Raw genomic sequence first — 9,804 nt, 5'->3', positions numbered from 1 at the left:
GGCCGCAGCCCGGCCCCTCCGGCGCCGCTCGCACCCCGGGCCGTCCGCTCCGCTCCGCGCCCGCAGGGCTCGGCGGCGGCGGCGCGCACTAGGCTGGGCTTCTCCCGCGCCGCACAACGCCGAGATACGCGGAGCAGATGCGCCTGGCGGATCTCGCTTGGGAAGGGCTGGGGGATTTGTGAAGGCTGCTTCCGAACCGGCACAGCCGCGAGTTAACTACCGGCTGCAGTTAAAATTTTAGCAGCAGCAACAGCTTTGCGATGCTTTCCGGGAATGCTGCTGCCTGGGAGCTGATGTTCCAGGCGGCCCGCGGTACGGGCCATCATCTCTCTCCTAGATGGCAGTGCTGAGATCAGGATAGCTGCCGGTGTAGGCAATAAAGTGCTGGGAGCCTGGAGTCCTGTGCAGCTGGATTTTGGTAGAGTTGTGCGTGGAACGGAACAGCATTCACGTGTGCCCTGAGCGCTAATTTGCAATTAAGACTATTTTTTTCCTTCAAACTTTACATACGGCTATCTTGTTATGCAATTACGTTTTGGTGAGACTGGGATTGTTGCGTTATGTGAGAAAGGAAAAACAAATTTAGCAGGTTAAGCCTTTTGTATTGCAGTGTTATTTTCAAAGTTGTTGAGGTTCGGATACAGCCCCGCTGGCTGCCACCTGATTGGCAACGATTTACAGCTGGTGGTCAGGGTCTGTGTTTGTGTTAGAGCAACAAATCAGATTCAGAAGACATGTGGCTGCATTACCCTCTTTATTTTCTTCGAAAATGTTGCATAGACTGAGGAAGCAATTTTTTTATTTGATCACAATGTTTTGTTAGTCAGTTTGAGATGGTAACTTCCTTGTTGTATAAATTGTGCGGTTAATCAAGTTCAAATCTCAGACAGACCCAGAGCTCATGTTGATTTCAGCACAAGTTGTGTGGTGCATGACAAGGGTGCTGAATTTTACTGTGCAGGATAGCTGAAGCAAATTTTCTCACTGCTTCCTCTACTTCCAGTTTGTTCCTTTGGAGTAGCAGAATGTAGTGATTTTGCCAATGTTCTCATTGATAGATTTGAGTTAGTGTTGTATATTTGAAGCCAAGGATAGTTCAGGGGCTCAGTATGTGCCCATTGAGAGAAAAAATTTAGCCAGTTGACTTGAATGTGGATGAAATGGACATGAGAACTCTTACTCTACATTTGCATATAATGAGTCCAAACGTTCTCAGTAGGTATGTGCAGAAAGGTAAGCACATCACGTTTGGTTGTTTTATTCCTTTTGTTATAATTGAACAGGCATTATTCTCTGTAGGATCGTGCCATTGCTTTGTTAGGTTTTTTCCTTCTTATTTAGCAGTACTATGGTTTAAGAGCTTTAAAATGTTTGTCACTCCACTGCAGAAATAGTTGCCAACTGGATGTCATGCATGTAAAACTAGAACAAGAGCCTTTAAATAGCAAAACCATCAATTTAGTAACAATTTAGTGTGATAAATTGCAGAATGTACAAAAAGAATGCAAATCTGAACAATTATAGCATGCATCTTTTGGTATTAATATTGATTAAGTACAAAGCACAAAAGGCACATAAACACATACAGCTCTTAAGTGTCTAAACTGGTTTGAAATGGAAGAGCTGTTTTCTGTTATGTGGGTTTTTTTCTGCTACATGGTTTGTGCTTTAAAAAAGAAAAAATTTGGGATGGGGGAAAGATCAGAGAAGTTTTTACAAGCATTTCTTTTGTCTTCTGGATCTCAGAATTCCATTATGTAGCAGGATGCTTTCCAGTTTCTGCTTTCTCAGTATCTGGAAAGGCAGATGTTGCTGCAGCAGGAGCAATTATACTGATTTGCAGCACAGTTGAAAAAAAAATAATCAGATCTCTCTGCCTCTGTCTGAAAAGGTCAGCCACGGTTTGGGCTTGTCAACAGAAGACATGACAAGGAAGTTGAGTTTGTTCAACAAAGGGAGTGAAGTAATGTAAAATGAGGAAACTTGTGTTTCAGGAATAAAATGAGTAAATTTCCCTAACCAACTGCACAGAAGAATTTCACTTGCTTGGCTTTCCCTCACAATTGCCCATAAGCCAACCCTTTCTGCAAGGCAGGGAGTTGGGTTGGATTTGGCTGATTGATCACTCTCTCCTGTGGAATGTTGAGTCCAAAGGAAGAGGAGTCAGTGCAGACTAGAGGTGTGTAGGCTTTTGTAGAAGAGCCTTTCTGACTTGTAGCTTTTCAAAAGGTGCACAGCAGAATCCCATAACTGAGAATTTGCTCTCACAGTTAATTTTCAGTTTCCTGCTTACCCTGTGTAGGCCACAGGACTGTGTGACTGATGTGACCCAAGATGCAACCTATGATAAGACCAGCTTCTTGGTTTAAACTGATGCTTAGAGACTTTATCTCAAGATTTCAGAGATAACATGCTTCTACTTTAAAGAATATTTGGGACTTCCTTGCAAAGAGAGTGCGCAAATGAATTTTAAGAACTGGAGGACTGATTTGCACTAAAGCATCTTTAGCAGAATAAGGCCAGCAGAGTTGCAGAGTATGTGTGTGCTGTATGTATCCATGCTACACAGAGAGAGCAAGCTATGATAGTCAAGATAGACAAGGGTTTTGAACATCTCTGGAACATCACAGTATTTTTTATTTCATGATGGAGCTCATGTTCTTTTCAGACTCCTCTCTTAATTCTGCCCAGAATTAAGACTCTCTTGATTCTACCCAGAACCAGACTGTCCTGTGATTTTGAGCAACTTTAAAGAGCTCAGTTATTATGGTAATAATCCACATCTTAGGAATCAGATTCAAGCTCCTGTGTTGTAAGAGTCCTGATCTGTGACCAGCTAGAATGCCAGTAATTAATATGTTATTGGCTTGTGTCTTTTTTATTTAATCCTTCCTTGTTTAGTGACCTGCTGCCTGTAACCTGACTCTTGACCTCTTTAGGGCAGGAGCAGCCTTTCCTAACTTGTTTCAGTAGGGCTCAGATCCTTGCTTGCTGCTCTAGGAGACGGATGTAATAGAAAGTATCAGTCTGGTAACCCTGGTTTAAGGTCATGAGTAGCTGCCAAAAATATTTTGTATTTTTAGGAGTTGGATCTCTAGCATAAAAATTTTGTTTCTTTCTTGTTTTGCAATTCACTATCATATTTAGTTTCATTTTGTGTTTTACTTCTGCGTGGATGGGTATAACAGCAAGACAGTGCAACTTTCTGTATTTTTATAGCAATTCTGTCCTATGGACACAACTGCGTGTGCTAACAGGAGCTCATTTTTGACACAAACTTGCCCTTCAGGTATAAGCAACTTGCTTAAGTTACAGAGAGATTGTGACCTCCCTTACCTATAAATAAATATAGGTAATATAAATAAATTGTGGCCTCCCTTATCATAAATAACTTTTTTTTTTATCACAGTATATGATAAAGCCACTTAGACCATCTTTTAGAAAATAATTAAATATGCGAGGCTGGGCTCAAACAGCAAGAGTGAAAACTATGTGTAATGTGTTTTATGTACAATAATTTGTTTAGGCTGATGACTGTCTTTGCAATCCTGTGTGTGTAAACTTGTTACCTCCAGGTGGGCTGGAGTTCCAGGCAGGTTTTGAAAGCTTCAATGAGAAGTTACCAATCATTGCAGTGTGCAGAGCCTGCTCCTTGCTAGTTTTGCCCACTGCCACACCCACAGCTGATATGTCACCATCTAAACTGATGTCTGTGTGGATACACTGCTTCATCAAACTGTATAAGCTATGACACAGCTAGTCTTGATTACACTGCTTTTTAAAAATCATTCCAGTGTTGTAGTCTGTTTACAGCTAGAATTGTTCTGCCCCGTGATTATCTGCAGATCAGGTTTCATTAGAAGTGCTGATGAGCACCCAGGACTCTGAAGGCAGCAGTTTTGTGCAAGATAAGAATGTTCTTTAAAGAAGCTGATGGAGGATAGAGTTCCTAGCAGACACTGACAGCATAAGATGTCACTGTAGTCTAGTCTGAAATTGCATGTCTGAAGGACGATTGGATGTCCTTGGCTTTACAAGAAGTTTTTGTACTGAAGAAACTTAATAGTGGGTTACAAACTGCTTTCAGGAGTTGTATAAATATGTTTGCTTCTGTTCAGTTCATTATTACATTATTACAACTAGGGAGCAATTAGGTGGTTTTTTGGTGGGGATTTTTTTTGGTTTTTTGTGGGTTTTTTTGGGGTTTCTTTGTTGGTTTTTTTTTTTCCTACTAGTGAGTGTGAATTGAAGCACTCTACATTAGAGGAAGACAATTTATCCTGGTGAACCTGTGATCTGTACCTGTGAGTTCTGAATGACTGTTTTTCCAGAACTGCTTGGAAATCAAGGAAATGGCTAGTGTAAGCTATATAACATAACTGGTTCCAAAGGAGTCTCTGTTTGGAAGCTGTGTGTTCCATTGCTGTTGGTTCACTTGCAGAAGGCTCTTTGAAACCTGCTGTTGACCAAGGTCATGAAGTCCTTGATGTAATTAAATATGCAAAATATCTCATATGAATGATTTCCATACCCTTGCAGAACTTTTTGTTTAATCCCTGAGCCTTGTTGCAGCATAGGCTTCTGTCAGTAGGGAATGGGTTGGAAGTTGGGAGACCAGGAAACTAAAACAGCATGTGATGCCCTGAAATATATTCTGCAGTTGTAACCACAATATTAAATATAAACCAAACACCATTCTTGGCAAATAAATGATTGATCACTGCTCTGGGGGAAAAAAAAACAAAACCCATCACTAGATATTTTAGTGGGCAAGTCCAGTGGACTTAGATTTTTCCATTTCAAAAAGTGGAAGAATTTTATCTCTGCCTAATATTTCCTTTCATCTTCATTATACAGTCCTTGTAAAAAAAAAAAAACAAACAATAAATGCAAAATATGGTTGTATTTGTAAGTAGGCAGTTATCAAATGCTGTCTCTCATTCCTATGTGACCCTGAGAGATGTGGGAGATGGGTTTATTTAATTGGGAAATTGAGGACTAATCTGCATATGGAAATCCATGGATATTAGCATACCAAGCTTATTTTCCACACACGTGTGGTCCTTATGCAATCAGACTGTGAACTGGAAATGTATATGTCTGAATATTTGGAATGACTATTCTGGTGTGTAGCCCTGTGTAGCCTGACTATTAGATTTTAATTAGTATTGCAGCAGTTGGTAAAATCAAATCTAAACCTAAAGGAGGATAAAACAATGAAAGGAGCCCTTTAACAGTGCAAGTAGAGATGTAGCAAGAGCACAAATATCTTTGAGGTATGTGTGCTTTGGCAAAGATATACATTTTCATCTGTCAACCCAATATGAGAAGTTAAGGTTAAAAATCCTCTTGGATATCCACTCCTTTGTTTGTTCTGCATATGTTGAGTGAACAGAATATTTTACATTTGGAGGAATACTTGGTATTTACAGCTGTAGTTGTTTCTTCAGGTGATGATGTATCTTGTCTTACTAGTGCAGCAAAGTGACTCTGGTGTTGGACTCAATCCTTGTGGATCCCTTCCTACTCAGAATATTCTGTGATAAAGATTTGTTACTTCTTGAAATGCATGTTTAATGAAACTGCAGTTATACCTAGAAATCCCTATGTCTTTAGATCCTATGAGTTCTGTGTGTCTGGAGATATCTTTATTCAAGTGTGAGGGGTTCAGATAAAGATAACTCATATTAAGTGTTAAGAATTACATGTTGAGAATTGGCATATGAATAGCACTAGTCTGTAAAATTAAGTCTGTTAAATATAAAACTGTTTTAAATGGCAAAGGAAGAGGAGACACCTGACAGTGGGGGCTGTTGATGCAAAGGAACAAACAAGATGCTTGAAGGAAATTGATCTTTAAAAAAAAAAGTGAATTATTTGTTAATTATCAGTAAGAAGTTTAGATTTCCTTTATAGTGCACAAGGCTTAAGTTATGTTTCTCATGTCACACGCTGAAGTAATTGACAGCAGAGTATTTGCAGTGTGGGACCACATCAACCCATGAACTCATTGCAAAAGATAGTCAAAGACATATTGCAACAAATTAAGTCTGGCTTGTGAGAAAATACGGTCTAAAATTGTGAATTATTTAACTTGAAAAACTTTTCTAAATGAGTGTTTTATTGAGGAAATATAATTTAGGATGCTTTGTTTACCTTCAGTTATTTAATTTTTAATTTTTTAAACAACCTACCTGTATTGTTTCTGACTTTATTACAAGCAGAGACTTGAAACTGACATTCTTAAAGACTGAACAGGACCATTTGTATTTACCAATATGAAGTTTGTGCACAACTCCATTATTAAAACTGTAGCATGTTACTTAGGTTGCTGTTTCATAAATGGTTTAGTTCCCTTCTGATTTCCCCTCTTAGTTTAATTCCCTTCTGATTTCACCTCTTAGTGAGGGTGGCTTAGATAAATTTAGGTGATGACTTCATTTGGACAAGTGTACATATCACTTTCTAGATGAGGTTGTATTTTTTTCCCCCTAGTTCCACACTCCAGAAAATAGCAATCCTTGTGGTTTCTATCCTGAGACAAACATTTCCTTTTTCCCTCTAGATAGTTGCTACTCCCCTTCACTGGCAAACCATATTCTGTTTGTAACACCAGTGATATAACCTCTAACAGTATCTTAGAGTGTGTTAGAAAATACAAATGCTGGCATTTGGTAAAGAACTCTTCTGGATATTGTTGAATAACCAAAACCATTGCGGGGAAAAAGCTCAGAATTTTGCACAGTGAGGATATTTGCTCTGAATTTTATCTCTCAGTTGCTATAAATAATAACCATTTTCATAATAGATGACTTGCAGTCTGTAAAAGCAGGTCATTCCAATTATTACCTTATTTCTCTTCCTGTTTCAATGGCAGGAGATTTTTAGCAGCCAACAGCATTGCAGAAATTTTGGGTGGATGTGACCACTTCATGGATACAAGACAAGGGGAAAGCTCCACTGGGGTATAGGAAACTTTGTCCTTTGGCAAGGCAGGATTTAAAAGGCCAAGCCAATGATGACCTTGGGTTTTGTAGCCCTGTTCCTGCCTCCCACCAGCTTGTCTGGAGCACAGCTTTACTTCACTTGTGTGTAATGAGAGTTGTCCAGTGAACATTAAAGGGGTGGGGAGAACAGCACTTGAGAAGTTTCTTCTTTGGTTGAGAGAAGTCCAGGGGAGCAGAACCTATTGGACCTGTTCACTGACCTCAGCTGGCCTCTGAAATTTGGGTTGTCACAAGCAGTCCATGGGTTGTAGGTTGGCAGTTGCCATGTGCAGCTGTGGTGACAACACAAACTGCAGAAGCTTTCCCACACTCTGGAGACCTGTTCTTACAATTACCTGTTGATTAGCTACCTACCCAAAAGGCAGGCTGATGGCTCTCCCTGGGTGTGTTCCATATTTCCCATTTTGCCTCTTATACTGGTGTCTTGGAATTGACCAGAATTTTGGAATCATTAAAATACAGGCATATACTCCCATAAAATGGGAAGGAGAGCAGACCATTGCAGCCCTGCTAATGGCATTGAGAATCCATGTGGGCTTGAGGTTTCATTTTTCTCTATTCTTGCAAAATTTAGGTCATAATGTTTAGGTCAGGACACTTAGAAGCAAGCTAGGCATCTTGATTCAGCCTCCCTAAGAGAGTACTTGTTTTACCAGAGATGTTATTTGAAGCAGTCTTGGATCTGTGATATCACTTTTGAATTTTACTGTCAGTTCACTGAATTAGACTTACCTGTTTGGGGTTTTTTGGGTTTGGGTTTTTTTTTTTGGTGTTGTTGGGTTTTTGGATTTGTGTTGTTTTATTTTATTTTTTGTTTGTGGGGTGGTTTTTTGTTGTTTGTTTTTGTGTTTTAATGCAGGTAAATAATGTGTGCTTTTTTCCTCATCCAAAGATTCTGGGGAAAGGAATTAATTTTATTCATCAAGCAATGCATTTTTTCCTGGTGGGTCTGCAGAGTCCTTTTTACTTTTAGGAACAGACACTTGTTGCTTCCTTCCAGTACCTTGACTGGCTGAGTATGGCTAGGTTTGTTTATTTTCTTTTGCAGAATGCTTTCCATTTGTACTCCAACAGCATCTGTTCCCTCATTTTCAGTGTCAGTAACAGTGTACATTACCAGACTGGGGCTTGGCTGAAGCTGTCTCCTTCAGGAGCAGAGCCTCCCTTGCCAGTGGAGATCACTGCCACCATTCCATTACCCTGACTGAGTCCTCTGCTCCTTAAGTCTCAGAATAGCAAGCCAGAGAGGTGGAATAATTTAAGTAGTTGCCTTGTTTCATTCCTCTTCTAAACATGGAAATCAGAGCCTGCAAACATTCGTATGATGAAATGTTGGCACAGACGTGGTAATTTCTGTGAAACTGCAGATGTGACTACTTTGTTATGAAACTGCTGGGAGCTTCAATAATTATTGTAACAAATCCTGTGACTAAAAAGCATGTAATGGCTATTTTATTGTGCTGATGATTGCTTTTGCACTTCAGAGCCTGTTTGGAATGGTCACATAATTAAAATAGTTATTATTTTCTTTTAAATTAGAAGCGGACTTCTCTCGTACTTGCATGATGTCTGTCTTGTACCAACAGTAACAAGGAGCTGAGTGCCCAAATTCTGTCTGTATTTCAGCCTCTTAGTTATTGCATTGAACCATGTTTTTGGATGGTGCTCTCTTCTTTGTGGTTAATTACTGCAAGCACATGTAATGCTCTCCATGCTGTGTACATTTTCTAACATCCCAAATTTCTAAATTTGTCAGTGTCCCCAAAGCAGACACTGACATTTGCTCTTTTATCCCTTTTGAGCTTTTTTGCATCATGTACAACAGTGTCTGAATTTGTTAGGAAAAACCATCATCCCTCTGAATTTCCTGTGAGCTCTCTGGCATTGTAACCCCTCAGACTCCTGACTGGAAATGCTGTAGATCTTGAACGTAGTTTTGGCCATTGTCACAGGCCTGTCTGCTGCCAGTGGGCAGCAGATCACAAATGGAGATTCAGTGCGCCAAAGTTATGTAGTGATGCTAAATAATGAACCAGCAATTAAGCAAAAATGTTTCATCTGCAGTGTAGTCTGTGCAACTCAGAACATCAATTTTCAGTCTGTTATCCATGAGTAGATTAGATTACATTCTATTAGTTTAAATTGAGCACTGTTGCTTTGTGTTAGCCCTGGGCATGACTTTAAACTTACTAACTTTAACAAAGGTGGTTTTTAAACCCAAAAAAATGGTGCCAGAGTTAAGATCCTCATGTAGGCATGATGCTGATTCCAGAGTTTAGGCAGAAGAGCTTATTGTCTATGTATCCAGGATTTAGAAAAATATTATCTTCTGCTTGGCAAGCTTGCTTCAAAGTCCTGCTAATGCTAACGCTGGCTTCACTGTGTTCTATCACAGTCTAATGGCCTGGGATTTGTAAAGCTGTGCCTATGAGATTGCTGATTACACTGGGAAGAGAAGGCAGGCCAAAGCTAGCTGGAATAGCGTCTGCTGTCGTTTGGGAATTTGATTTATTAAGGCGTCCTGCTTACTCCCTTGGTTGTTGATGCTGAACAGAAATTGAGAGTAGGTCTCTAAGCTAATTTGTTGTCTGTCCTTGAAACCGGATGTTTATTCCAGTTTGGAATAGAGAGTTTCCTATCTGTCTACAAGTTTTTCTTCCTTCTTTTTTTCGCAGCTGATACCAATCTCTGCTGCTCTGTGCAGGCTTCCACCCTGTCCATCTGTGTCCTTCACCTCTCTGGCCCAAGTGTCAGCTCCTGTAGGTCTGTATTTCTCTTTCTCTTAGAAAGAGCTGAG

At 39.9% G+C, this 9,804-nt stretch overlaps 1 protein-coding gene across 10 annotated transcripts in view; it reads left to right on the top strand.

Annotated features, from left to right (window-relative positions):
* The window catches only part of PTPN5 (protein tyrosine phosphatase non-receptor type 5), a 78,116-nt gene that overhangs the window by 1,262 nt on the left and 67,050 nt on the right, over positions 1 to 9,804 (top strand). Inside the window, exon 1 of one of the 10 annotated variants that reach the window (XM_039707659.1) lies at positions 294 to 312. The exons of the other annotated variants lie outside the window; for them this stretch is intronic. The gene's annotated coding sequence lies outside the window, so the exon portion shown is untranslated. Of the gene's footprint in view, positions 1 to 293; positions 313 to 9,804 lie in introns of those variants that run through there. 10 annotated transcript variants of the gene reach the window in all.

The sequence above is a fragment of the Passer montanus genome, unplaced genomic scaffold (assembly GCF_014805655.1).
Source record: "Passer montanus isolate IOZ18808 unplaced genomic scaffold, ASM1480565v1 scaffold2, whole genome shotgun sequence".
NCBI classification, from domain to species: Eukaryota; Metazoa; Chordata; class Aves; order Passeriformes; family Passeridae; genus Passer; species Passer montanus.
Note: the sequence above shows the minus strand (reverse complement) of the source record. Positions and strands in the feature narration are given on the sequence as shown.